We start from the raw sequence: 13,370 nt of genomic DNA, 5'->3' as shown, positions 1-13,370 counted from the left end.
GAAAGGGAGAGAAAAGAAAGGAAAGGAAATCAAGGCTAGAGGTTTTTAAAAGAGAGTGTAATATCAAAGATAAAAATTAGCATACGATATATAATGTGTAAAGTATATGGAAGCTTGAAAAAAGGGTAAAAGTTAAGAGATTAACAGAGGTAGAGAAAAGCTAACCAGCGTCTACATACAACCCTCCCCCTCCTGTTTAACAGGAGAGGGGAGTGAAGAAGAAAAAGTTTGTTGCTGCTGGCTGGCTGACAAGTTCAACCAGATGTAGACCTCAGTATACCTAATAAAAATAATTAAAACTAGATAAAGTAGGCTAAGACTAGATAAAAATAATTAAAACAAAATAAAACAAAGTTCCTACGGACTGAGCACTGGCATCTGTAATCTCACACCAGAAACCAGAACAGCCCCACAAACCAAATACAGCTGGGGCTGAGAGGAATAGCTTCCTGGAGGCCACCTGCTGAGATCATGGCAGTAGTGGGATTCAAACCAGCGGACTGCTGATTTGCAACCCATCCACTCAAGCATTACACTACAGCAGCTCAAAGTTAGACCAGTGGTCTCCAACCTTGCTGAGCCTATAGGTACTTTGAGAACAGGTAGCTGGCGCCAACACAAGATAGCTGCCATATGGGGAACATCCAACCACAAAATGGCATCCATGAGGGTGGGGCCAATCGCAAAATGTTGGGAGGTTCCAAGCCAAACAGCCTTCCATAATGGAGGCAGCTCTTTCAAACTTGGTGTTCCTTGAAGACACCAAAGCAATGCCTTCGGGTCTCTTCTGAAGTACATCCAGCTCCAATGATGTGACTCTTTGCTTTGAGGAAGAAAGAAGTGGATACCAGATTGAGGATCACTGTTGGATTGCTAGCATGGTCAGTCAAAACGGTTGCAGTCACAAACATTGCATAACTTCTTACCAGGATTTTGTTTTTAACTATTATGTCTGTAACTAGAGCTATCCATGAATCTCCCTGCCCTTTCTTAAACTGCTAGTAACATCTTGTGGCAGCGAGTTTCATAAGACATTTGTGTGGGGGAAAAATAAATCCTTTTGTCAGTTCTGAACCTACAACCAGACTATGGTACTGACTGATCCAGAGCTCTAGTGTTGTTTCCTAAAACCCTTACAGAGAGCCAGTTTGCTGTAGTGGTTAAGAGTAGCAGGACTGTATAATCTGGAGGAACCAGGTTTGATTCCTCACTCCTCGAAGCCAGTGTCCTATATGACTTCTGCATATCTGCCATGAATGTATGTTGGCTGTGCCTCTGGTCTCTGAGAGTATGGGAAGTTCTTTATTGCTGCAATGCCAGTAGGTTATCTTGCAAAAGTTTACTTTTTCTCGTTCCAGTGTCCTTGACTGCCAGCTGAAACTGGCTCAAAATGTATCCTTGAGAACCAAAGATAGTTCATCTTTCTCACTGTCTACTCTAAAACAATGTCTCACTCCAACTCCCCCCTGTTAACGGTCCTCTTTCCCAAAGGGAGGAATATTCCCTATAACTAACATTGCTAGCCATACGTCACTTCTGCCAATTTCACTATCTAAGCACTTTGTACTGAATGGATCTCTAATAAAGTTACTTCAACTGGAACACCCGTGTGTTAACTGTGGAGAACTTGGGGATCTAACTGCCAGGGACTGACAGCCAGCTGGGTGACCTTGGGTGAGTCACAGATTCTCAGAGCTCTCTCAGCCCCACCCACCTCACAGGTTGTCTGTTCGTGGGGATAATAATGACACTGACTTTGAGTGTGGCATTCATCTGACCAGAAGAGCAGTATATAAGCACAAGGTTACTGTTGTTGTTGTTTTTGTTGTTGTTGTTACACATCTGGTTTCTACAAACAAAGAAAGTACACAAATGTTCTATGATTTCCAAAATACATTGATCCTGAAGCCAAAATAACTACCTCCAAAACATGCGATTCACTTAGTTAGATAATCAGTCGTGAGACCCGGCAGCAGCTTTGGTAATGAATTTTGTATTTGTCTCGTTCTTCAGCTTCCTTTTATTATGCTTCTCCCTTTGCCTCTATCAATCACAAGATCATTTTATTTTATGAGAGAGTTTTTTTGGAAGTATGATTTTTATCTTTTTAATTATCCAGCTATAGAAATTAAATAGTCCAAAACTACATGCCCATGACTGCTATATCCAGTAAAGCTGCTCGAATCCCATTGGATACTGCCGAACAGGTTAGTACGAAGCTACTTTCAAACACTCGCAGACATTGAAATCAAAGATCGCACACGTTGGATAATGCACTTTCAAAGCACTTTATCAATTGTTTGAGGTGGATGTTTTGTTCTGCACATGAAAAAATCCATTCCAAATGATCTATAAAGGGGATTGGAAGTGCATTATCCAATGTGTGCGGAATCACTCCTAGCTTGGTGGAGTGGAAATAATGTTGAAACTAGGAAGCTTATTGGCAATGCCGTTGTAAATAGAGCTACAGCCTTCTAAACCTATTGACTCAGAAATGTGTAACTTGGTCGTGGATGACCCATCAGTCCAGTACATTGTTATCCTACATCTCCTCCAAAGAGCTCAGGACATTGGACATGAATCTCCTTTTAAATTTAATTTTTAATTTAAAGGCTACCTTTAAGAGAGTGGCAGGCCCAAGGTCACCTCACAAGCTGCATGGCAGATTGGGGATTTGAACCCAGGACTCCCTTATCTTAGGCCAACACTCTAACTACTGCGACTGTTAGCTTGACCCAATCACTGCCACTGTCTCAGCCTAAACTACCTTTCAGGGTTGTTGTGAGGGGATGGGAATCCAATGTGTACCATGCTCATTGGGTGAAATGTGGGGTGCCAATATTCTGTATAAATGCTGGAATGAAATATCAGTGGGTGCCATATATTCTGTGAATATGACTATTTGCATGAAAGGGTGTTTTTTTTTTTTTTTTTGGAGCACACTAATGCCAGCTGTACCCAGAACCTCTCATTGATCTGGGCAGTAGCACAGTTGTGTCAATAAAATGAAGAACGGCGTCCCATTAATGTATTCCTTTCACCAACCCTGCTTTCTCTCCAACCTTATTCCCAGAGTGACTTGCAAAGACTTAACAATAAAGGCAATGGCACGGCAAGCCAAGATTGCAATTAGAATCAGCTCATCCAAAACAGTGCAGAAAAGTACCAGGCAAACTCCAGCTGAGCTTTAATTACAATCCGTAAGTGTTGGTCTAGGACCATGAAAATGCTTGTAAAAAGAAATGTTTCAATTGTCCAGACTTTCCTAACGGAAAGGTTATAGGGACCCTCCTCAGAAGGGAGATCCATAAGATGGATGGGACCATGGCTCAGCGTCGGCTTTGCATTCAGAAGATCCCAACTTCAATCTGCAGAATCTCCAGTTAAAAGGATCAGGAAGCAGGTGATGTGAAAAACCAATATCTGAGATCCTGGAAAGGAGCTGCCAGTCAGAGGAGACAATACTGACTTTGATGGATCAATGGTCTAACTCAGGCAGGTGTATTTAAGGATTCAGGGCTACATAGATTGCAGCCTAGGCTGATGGCGCGGAGGCTGGCAGGCACGGCGACAAACTGAGACCACACGATGGCTGGGTGAAAATAGGCCACAACTTTATTGTGAACAGCAGATGAGGAGCGAAGGCAGTCATATGGATCGGATCCCCAAGCATCGGCTGGCCCGCCTGCCAGCCGATGAACCCTCCCCCCTCAGACCCCCAGATGAGGGGGGGGCACCGCGGAGCGGCATTAAGGGGGAGATCATCTGGGTGTACACCCCTGTATGATTCCCCTGCCGCCTGGTGGTGAGTCCGACCTGGCAGCCCCCGAGCTGGGCATGCACCTCCGTGACTCACCCCCAAGATTCCTTATGGGAATCCCCTTACAGGAACCAGGGCGGAGGCCCTGATTCCCCCAAAAGAGATCCGATCCAATGACCAACCGCCAACAAGTTGTGACAGAGACAACCCCACAAACCGATAAACACTAGGGAGCGGTGGGTGGGATTCAGCAGCCGAAGCCGAGTGAACCGAGGCCGGGCGGGAGCCTGAATTTATACCCAGCCAGCGGACCAGAGGGAAGACTGGCTCCCTGAGGTCCGGTGGCTGGCCCCGCCCCCAGCCTGCCTCCCGGCCGCCGTGATTGGCTGGCCGGGGTTTGAATTTGATTGGCTGCTGGCTGCCCGACTGAGATCGGGTCAGCCAGCATGCCGGCCGCCGCGCTCGTCCCGCTCCCGCGCCCCCACGGCAGCAAACCGGTCGCCCGGTAAGTCGGGCGCCCGCGCGTCTCTCTACACGAGATGCTCGGTGCATGTTCGTCAAGTGTAGGGAGACACAATGTTAGCCAGGAAGCATAGTTTAAAAAGACGGAGCCAGTGGAGATTGCTGCTCAGAGGGTTTGTTAATTTCATCTTTGCCTCCCTGAAGGCTCTGTCAATTTCACCTCTCCAGTCTAAAGCTGAGTGGCAACCTGAGGTCAGCGAGGAATGGAAATGGGCTGGAGCTGCCTTCCAGAGCCGGACTTGGATCTGGAAAGGTTCTAATGGGCTGAAGTTTCTCTTCTGACATTTCACGGCCCTTTCTCTCAGCTCCAGGATATAGCAAAGCCTTTGCCCGGCCACCGGCTCTGTCTATTAAACTACCCTTCCCGGTTAACATTGCATCTTCCGACACGTGTTCTTCACATGTCAAATGTCTCATGGAGAGAGATTCTCAGCCAGGTATATTTAAGGATTTAAGGCTACTACATAGAAACCAAGCCTTTTTTGATAACCTCATGTAGGAGGTTCTGGACTTCCAAAGTTAATTGCTGCACTTTGGAGCGAGTCCATCAACTAAAGGGTGGAGTGAATAAAGCAGACCTGAGTTGCATATACATTTTCCATGAGGCATGTGCAAAATGCTTTGCATAACTTTGTGTGGCAGCTGCCTTCACAAGGTGACTCATTTAAGGGCTGATCCTCAGGCAACGCTCTCATCACCACCACAGAAAAATGATTCACGTGGAGCACCTGAGCCACATGGCAAGGTGGACACTCACAGCCACTGTATGGAAATAATGGTTGTGTGAACCGCTGTAAAATGGCTTTGGTATGAAAGCTGGGATACGTCTTCTGACCCTAAGCTTCAGTAACTATTCAAACCGTGGCAACTTTGTGTGTCCCTGATGGGACTTCCCTTCTCAGTGACATTCTTCTTTATTACTTTGATGTTAGATTAGACAAAAATCCAGCACATCTGTTACGGCCCAGCTTTGAAGCCGGAAGATTAATGACTGTAATGTTCCCCACAGCGCATGTCAAGGCAGAAATTTGGAGAGTTCAGTATCTCCCATAAATCCATTTACGGCTGCTTTTTTTATGATGTAATGAATGCAAACATTATACAAGGCCGGGATAAAAGTTATGACATCCTAGGAGGCTTCTCTAGCCTCTGCCTTACTACTGCAATCACCGCTTTATGACAGCTGAGCGTGACGGCTCTGTTACTGATTGGGGAAAAAAATACTTTGCTGGATTAGGGGTGTGCTGTGGAACTGGAGTCGTGTTTTGTAACCTTTCGAGAAAATGGGTCTTGATTGGAGACTATTAGTGAGGATTGCTGCAGCCTATTTTGATAGATTCAGCTCTACCCGTATTAGCGTGAGAATATTTTGACTGTGTGCAATCATTTTCTTTCTTTTTTTCTAAACTGTCATGTGATTTTAGGGATCCCTCTCCCTTGGTGGGGAAGGGGATCCTCCACTCCCAATCTCCACCCCCCACCTCTCACCTGGCCAATGGAGGATGACTGGGCCTGGGAGCTCTTCAGTTCACCCCTGCACCCTCGGAAGCACTTCCTTATTGTACACAAGGGCTGATTTGATAAAAATAGGACCCTAATCTAGGGTTTGAGGCCGATTTTTATCAAGTCAGACCCATCCATGTGTAAGTCCTCCTGCCCCCCCTTAAAACACACCCCACTCATCCCCTGATTGCAAGCCCAGGAGACTTGGTAAGCCTATGGGATGTTCTGTAGAGGGGTATCAGGTAAGCAAACTGTCAGCTTGCTGGTTTGAGGCAAGGCGGGTGAAACTTGTCACTCCCTAAAATCTGGCATGTGATTTTGATGGCAGTGTGCTCATGCAGCAGTCAGGACATTGTATTGATTAAGAGTAATAAGAAGTAACAAAAGCTTTGTTAATTGAACTAAAGAACTGGATAGGAAAGAGAGGTGTCTGGGACAACCAGTCTGCAGCCCCCGAACTTACATGGCTACCCCTCCAGGTGTATGGTCGAGGCAGTTGGGGGAGCAGCGAGAGCTGACGCAATGGCCCAGCCACTGCCTCCGCCTCTCCTGCGGCTGGCCAGGTTGTCAAGCTTCTTAGTCCTTCCTATCCAGTTTGTTAGTCCAGCCAGCTTCAGGAGAGGCAGCTAGAGGCAATGGCCAGGCTAGCAGGGCCCAGCTGAGCAGTGTGATCCTCCAGAAATGCCACAAGAATGGCAGCCAGGCCTAGTGTGATGGTGCAGTCCTCCGGAGGTGCCATGGTGCTTGCTGAGGTGACAGAGAGGCCTGGTGCAGTGGCATGGCCATCCCAAGGCTGTGCAACGGCTGCCAAGATGGTGGGGAGGTCCAGCACAGAGACGTAGCCCTCCCAAGACCCTGCAGCAGCCAGAGAGATGGCAGGGAGGCCCAACACAGCGATACATGACCCCATCTTATGAAGGCTGTAGAGGTGGTGGCAGGGCTGACCCAGAAGGGATGGCTGGGGAGATGTAGCAGGTCCCTTGGTGGTGGGTCCACCCTGAGGAAAACCAGCGCCTCAGCTGAAGCAGGCAGGAGGGTGGGCCCCAGCCAGCTCCACCCTGCTGATGGGCCTTAAAAGGCCAGGGAGGGGCCAGGGGCAAGGAGACCCCCTGGAAGGCCCCAGAGAGGCCCACAGGCCTGTCCCTCAGATGGGAAGGAGTGGAGAACCCTGTGGATGGATGGAGCCTAGTGGGGAAGGAGCAACAGGGTAGCCTATAAAAGCGAACCCAGCAGGGGTAGCCGGTGTCATGAGTCAGCCCCAGCCTCGACTGGCCACCTTACCTAGTGCCTCAGAGTCCTCCTCAGAAGATGAGCAGGAAGGGCCAGAAGGGTCTTCTCTAGAGCCAGAAGCCCCTGCATAAGCTATTGGAGAGGAAGAGCAGTCAGAAACCACTGCTGCTGCTCCAGGGGGAATTCAGCAAGAACAGCCTGGAGCTTCTGCAGAGACTGTCAGGGATGAGGAACAGCCAGAAACCTCCACAGAGGCTGTAAGAGACAAAGACTCCCCCAGGGCAAAAGCGAAACCTGAGCACCTGGGGCCAGCTGAAAGGAGGAAACATAGAGATAAGTCAGCTCTGTTGGAGAGGCGAAGGAGTGCCCGTTTACAGGCACAGCACCGAGCAGAGCTGTTAGAGAGACAACAGCTGTTCCTCATTAGGACAGCATAAAAGGAAGACGCCGAGGAAACCAAGCGTGGAAGCAACTCAGCTTGCCACTCCCTGCTACCAGAGCTCTATGCCTTGCCCCGCCCCCTGCCCTGCTGCTGGATTGGATTTTGACCCCGGCCTGCTTTCTGACTTCTTCTGCCTGCTCCTCTCTCTGACTGACATATTGGCTTTGACACCTGACCTGACTTCTGGACTACTGACCTCCTGCCTGTTGTGTTCCGCCCTGCAGTACCAGTGAGCCTCCTGCCTGCTGTGCCCAGCCCTGTGCGCAACAGCCGGTGAGGAGTAGTTGGGAGAGAGCATAAAGAGGTAGTGAGAAAGAGAGAATGAAAGGCAGAGAAAAACAAGAGACAGAGAAGAGGCAATCCTAGCTGGCCCAACAATGGGAGAGAGGGTGCTTGTAAACCCCCCTCTTCCCACCATTTCTGAGACCTTCCCTAGTCTGGGTTTGATGTCTAGGTGAACCTGGGAAGGGCGCTCCCCCAGGCTCCGACAACCCTGGCACGGAAGCTGACAAGAAGAAAATTAATCTGTCTGCCTTACTAGTTGAGAGAGATTATGCAGCGTGTGCTCCTAGTCAGTTGCCATCTGACTAGAGTCAGAGTCAGAGAGTTCTAAAAGAAAGGTGTAAGACTAGCATTCTGCAGACAGACAAAGCAAAAAAACCCTTTAGAAAGAAGGTACTCCCCCCTATAGTCCTGTCTAGCTAGAGTTTGCTGCCCCATTCAAGATCTTCTTCCTTGTACAGAAGAAATTTCTATACTCCAACTCTATAATTCTGCTAGGTTGTTGAGCAAGTCACCATGGTCAGCTCATATCACCCTGATTTTGAAGCAACTGCATTGGTTACCAATTAGCCTCCAGATCCAATTCAAGGTGTTGGGCCTCACCTTTAAAGCCCTTCATGGCCTGGGACCCTCATGCCTTCAGGTCCGCCTCTCCCATTATGAATCCCCCCAGAACTATTCAAGTGGTCTTTTGGTATCTAATATTCTACTGTGACACAGAGGAAACTGCTGTGCGTTTTATCTACTTGCAATGTTATGAGTGCCTTCCAACAGTGCATTCCAATGGGAGGGTGCCACAACCATAAAGAGCCAGTTTGGTGTAGTGGTTAAGACGGCAGGACTCTAATCTGGAAAACAGGGTTTGATTCCCCACTCCTCCACTTGAAGCCTGCTGGGTGACCTTGGGTCAGTCGCAGCTCTCCCAGAGCTCTCTCAGCCCCACCCACTTCACAGGTTGTTTTGTTCTGCAGATAACGCTCTGTCAATGGAGACCTGGGCCCAGCGGGACATATTATCGTTCCACCGGGCCTGTAAGACAGAGCTGTTCTGCCAGGCGTTTGGTGGTTGAAGGGGGCAATGCCATGTTGGCCTCCCACCTTTGGGGTGGGGGGTTCTCCCCACCATTGCACCTTAATGTATTTGGTTAAGTTATTTTATTATTTCTTATTGTATGTTGATTTTAGAACTGTTGTTTTCTTGTTATTGTTTATTTTAACTGTTGTTCACAGCCCAGAGCCCCTGAGGGTGGGCGGTTTATAAATTGAAATAATGATGATGATGATGATGACGATGACAACAACAACAACACACTTCGTTAACTACTCTGAGTGGGTGATAAGTTGTCCTGAAGGGCAGCATATAAATCGAATGTTGTTGTTGTTGTTATTTATTCGCAGGGTTTTATAGGCCGAGGTTCGGTCTTGAGCAGATTTTAATTATTTGTATTAGGCTGCTGTTTTATTGTGGTTTTATTAAATATTTTATATTTTTGTATTGGTTTTTAACTGTTGTAATTGTTGTGAACCGCTTCAAGTTTTTAATTGAAGAGAAGTGGTATAAAAACTGAGTAACTAAATAAAATATACTCTGATCACCTCAGAATGTCTTGTTGTAGATCTGGCCCACCTGTGCGGCTCCTTTACCCTGCCCCCATTAGAATCCAAGTACAGCTCAGGGTATCTTTTAGTATTAGTTCCAGCAGAAAGAGACCACTCATCTGTCCAAGAGTCCACTGCTATACTGTCCTCAGGGACAAAATTTTTTGAAATAAACATTCTACTGATAGCACTTGCTATCATTTTCTATGACCTGACCATTCTTGGCTATCTCTGTGGTTGTTTATGACAGAGTAGCCAAATCTGGCTTGGAAAATTCCTGGAGATTTGGGGGCAAAACCTAGGGAGGGTAGAGTTTGAGGAGAGGAGTGAACTATGTTTGGATGTGATCTCAGAGCCAAACTAAAAGTGATGTCTTACACAGGTTGGACACTAGTCGGCTTCCCTCAAGTTTTGATGGGAAATGTAGGCATCCTAGTCTTGCAGCTGTAATGGAGAGCCAAGCTGTAAAACCAGGGCGCCTACATTTCCCATCAAAACTTGAGGGAAGCCGACTAGTGTCCAACCTGTGTAAGACATCACTTGTAGCTTGGCTCTCAGTGCTTTACCATAACCTCTGCCCTCCAAAGTTGCCGTTTCTTCCAAGGGAACTGATCTCTGTAATCTGGAATTCTGTTGTAATTCTAGGAAACCTCCAAACCTCAGTGGGAGGTTGGCAACCTCAGTTTATGATTGACCCAACCCAAATTTTGTGCGTTCCAATTTTCACTTTGACCAATGCCTATTCGTTGAGGTAGAAAGCTCTTTGTAAGAACTGATGCAAAACTGTACATTTCTAAGCTGTTTTTCACGGTCAAGAAAATTAGCAGAGGAATGGGAAAATCCCAACACAAATAGCTCCTCAATTTTCTGATGAAGAGAGAGCTTAGGCAAGTCTGTATCTCACCCTCAGTAAATGATAACGATTAGCCCAAAGCACTGATCACTGAATTACTCAGAGTTCAAAGTGAGGTGATATTTTCAGAGTCAGAAAGTTTGGCTGATCCTGGAACCAGTGTACATTTTTCTGGTAGGAAATGATCTCTAAAATAACAACAACAACCACCGATGTATATACTGCCCTTCAAAACAACTTAACTCCCACTCAAAGTGGTTTACAAAGTATATTATCCCCACAACAGACACCCTGTGAGGTGGGTGGAGCAGGGAGAGCTCTGGGAGGGCTCTGACTGACCCAAGGTCACCTAGATGGCTTCAAGTGGAGGAGTGGGGAATCAAATCCAGTTCTCCAGAGGCTCCCATGCTCTTAACCACTACACCAAACTGGCACTTCCGGGAAGTGACATCATCACTCCAGGCAGGGGAACATGCGTGTTTTGCAGTAATTATTATCTCCACAATAATCATTCTGTGAGGATGTGGCTGAGAATGTTCTGAGAGAGCTGTGACTGACCCAAGGTCACCCAGCTGGCTTCAAGCGGAGGAGTGGGGAATCAAACCCAGTTCTCCAGATTAGAGTCCTGCCGCTCTTAACCACTACACCAAACTGAAAAAAAACTCATTCAACTGGCTTTCCGTGAGCTGTGAAAAAGAAAGACCCAGCTGTGGGTGGTGCCAGTTGGCTCCTACCCATGTTATCACCAGACTCCTCCCTTCCCAATCCCTAGAGCAATTTTGTACCTTTTTAAAAAAAAAAACATTGGGGTTATAAAATGAAATGTGGGCAATAGAAAAGAATACCATAAGATATATTTTGTGTACTCTGTATTTTAACTCTTGTAGTGCAAAATCCTACTGTTCCTTGGACCCCATTACCCCCCCCCCCCCACACACACACACACACACTTCTTTTCCCTGGACCTCTCTTTGTTTTGAAAAAAACAAATAAAAATAATTTTAAAAAAAGAAAAGAAAGAATACCTATACCCATGCTCGTCTAAATACCTTGGAATGAATACCTATGCTTGTTTAAAGTGCATATGTACGTTCCTTTAACTTACTTTTAAAGTGCACCTGAAACAAGAAAATAAATAAATACAGTTCTTACATTTGCGATGCAATTTGCCAAGGAGAAATCTCTGTTACTGCCCTTTAAGTACTAAGACTGCCTTCACCCTAAGAGGCACTTTTACTATTCTGTGAATGCATTTGTAATAAAACGACAAAGCTAGCCAGTAGATTTTAATTTCACCTGGTCTTGGAAAAGCTCATACAATCTATAATGGCAATCTTATAACTGGGCACACAAGCTGTTGTCTGAGACTCCGAAAATATGAGAGTCTGTGTGCTTAAAAGACTGGACCAATCTATCTAAAGTTTGAGCTGCCATGATTTTGGCTTCTCCTCTTTCTGCTAACTGTGGAAATTTTTTAAATAGAAAGGAATTCAGTAGCTGTCAAGCACTGTATCTAGTGCCCCTCCTGGACTAAGATCTCAAAAACAGCATATTGGAAAATATGTTAAATAGAATCGAGTGATTTTCCCAGTGGTAGTTCTCTTATGAGCAGCAGAGCGTGGCTTCTTTCTCTTTTTGATCATTTATTCAATTAGATATGTAAATAGGCTACAAAACCTGCACCACACCTGTTTCTTCCAGCTGTCTTCTAAACATGGACTTTTTAAACCTTCATAAAACCAGAACCCATTCATTAAATTCTGTGAAAGGCTGGAGAGAAAATTGCTACTTACGTATTTCTAAGCGCCGTGTAAACGATCGGGAATCATCCTTTATTTTTTACACATCCAGATGTATTGTGAGAGGGTCATTAGGGATTTGAACTAGTATAAGCAGGAAACGTAAAGGAAGTTCAGGGTCTTACCCAGCAGTGACAGAATTACTGTAATGGAGGGGGTTGGTGACAACAGAGATAGGGACCAAGTAGCACTGTTCCCTTTTCATGACACAACTCCATTAAAGCCTGCAGAGCAAGGCTGTAGTTGTTACAGTGTAGTGGTCATCTTAGCATCCAGGTTCAGATTTCCACTGTGCCATGGAAGCTGGTTGGGTGACCTTAGTCACACACTCTGTCAGTCTAGCTTTCCCCACAGGGTTGTTTTAAGGATAAATCGGAAAGGGAGAGAATGTCATAAACCAGTTTGTATCCTCATTGTGGAGAAAAGTTGGGTATAAATGAAATAACTAAATATAAATGTACACTTGTTTCAGGATTAGATAATGATCATGGCCATTACTATGTCCTTTGGCAGAGAATTGCACAATTTAATCTTGATAAAAGGATTGCTAAAGGAAGATGGGGAGATTGCAAAGAAGCTCAATGAATTCTTTTCATCTGCATTCTCTTTGGAAAGTGTGAGGCATGTACTAGACCTATTGGCGAAATTAAAACCAGTAAGTCTCCAGGTCCTGATGGCATACACCTGAGAGTTCTTAGGGAACTAAATGTAAGATGGTTGCAACTTGTCATTAAAATTGGCCTCTGTACCAGAAGACTGGAGAATAGCTAATGTTACACCAATTTTAAAAAGAGGGTCCAGAGGGGAACCAGAAAATTACGTGCCAGTTAGTCTAACCTCTGTCCCAAGCAAATTGGTAGAAAATGCAATCTAAGATAGAATTATTAGACACATAGAAGAACAAAGCTTTCTGTGGGAAATCAGTATGGCTTCTGCAAAGAGAACCAACCTTTTGGAGTTCTTTGAAAAAGAAACTTGAAAAACAAGTATGTAGATACCAGCACCCCAATAGACAATATATACTTAAACTTCCAAAAGGCTTTTGACAAGGTACCTCACCAAAGACTCTTGGGTAAGTTTATGGGGAAAGAGGATGGGTCCTCTTCTTGTTACCCCAACAGGCAATCTGCTAATTGCCTCTAATTGCCTCTAATTGCTAATTGCCTCTGCCCCGTTTGTTGGCCTTCCATAGCAACCGGTTGGCCACTTGTGGGAGACAGGTGCTGAACTTGATAGGCCGCTGGTCTGATTCAGCAGGGCCTTTCTATGCTCTTATCTTCACACACTTTCTGTTTGAAACTCTCTTTGCCCCCCTTTTTTGCCATGCAGCGCCAATAAAAGCATGAACTTTGAAGAACTGAAATTACACAAGGGGGAGTCC

Source organism: Eublepharis macularius, chromosome 8 (genome assembly GCF_028583425.1).
Source record: "Eublepharis macularius isolate TG4126 chromosome 8, MPM_Emac_v1.0, whole genome shotgun sequence".
In the NCBI taxonomy this organism is placed as follows: domain Eukaryota; kingdom Metazoa; phylum Chordata; class Lepidosauria; order Squamata; family Eublepharidae; genus Eublepharis; species Eublepharis macularius.
Note: the sequence above shows the minus strand (reverse complement) of the source record.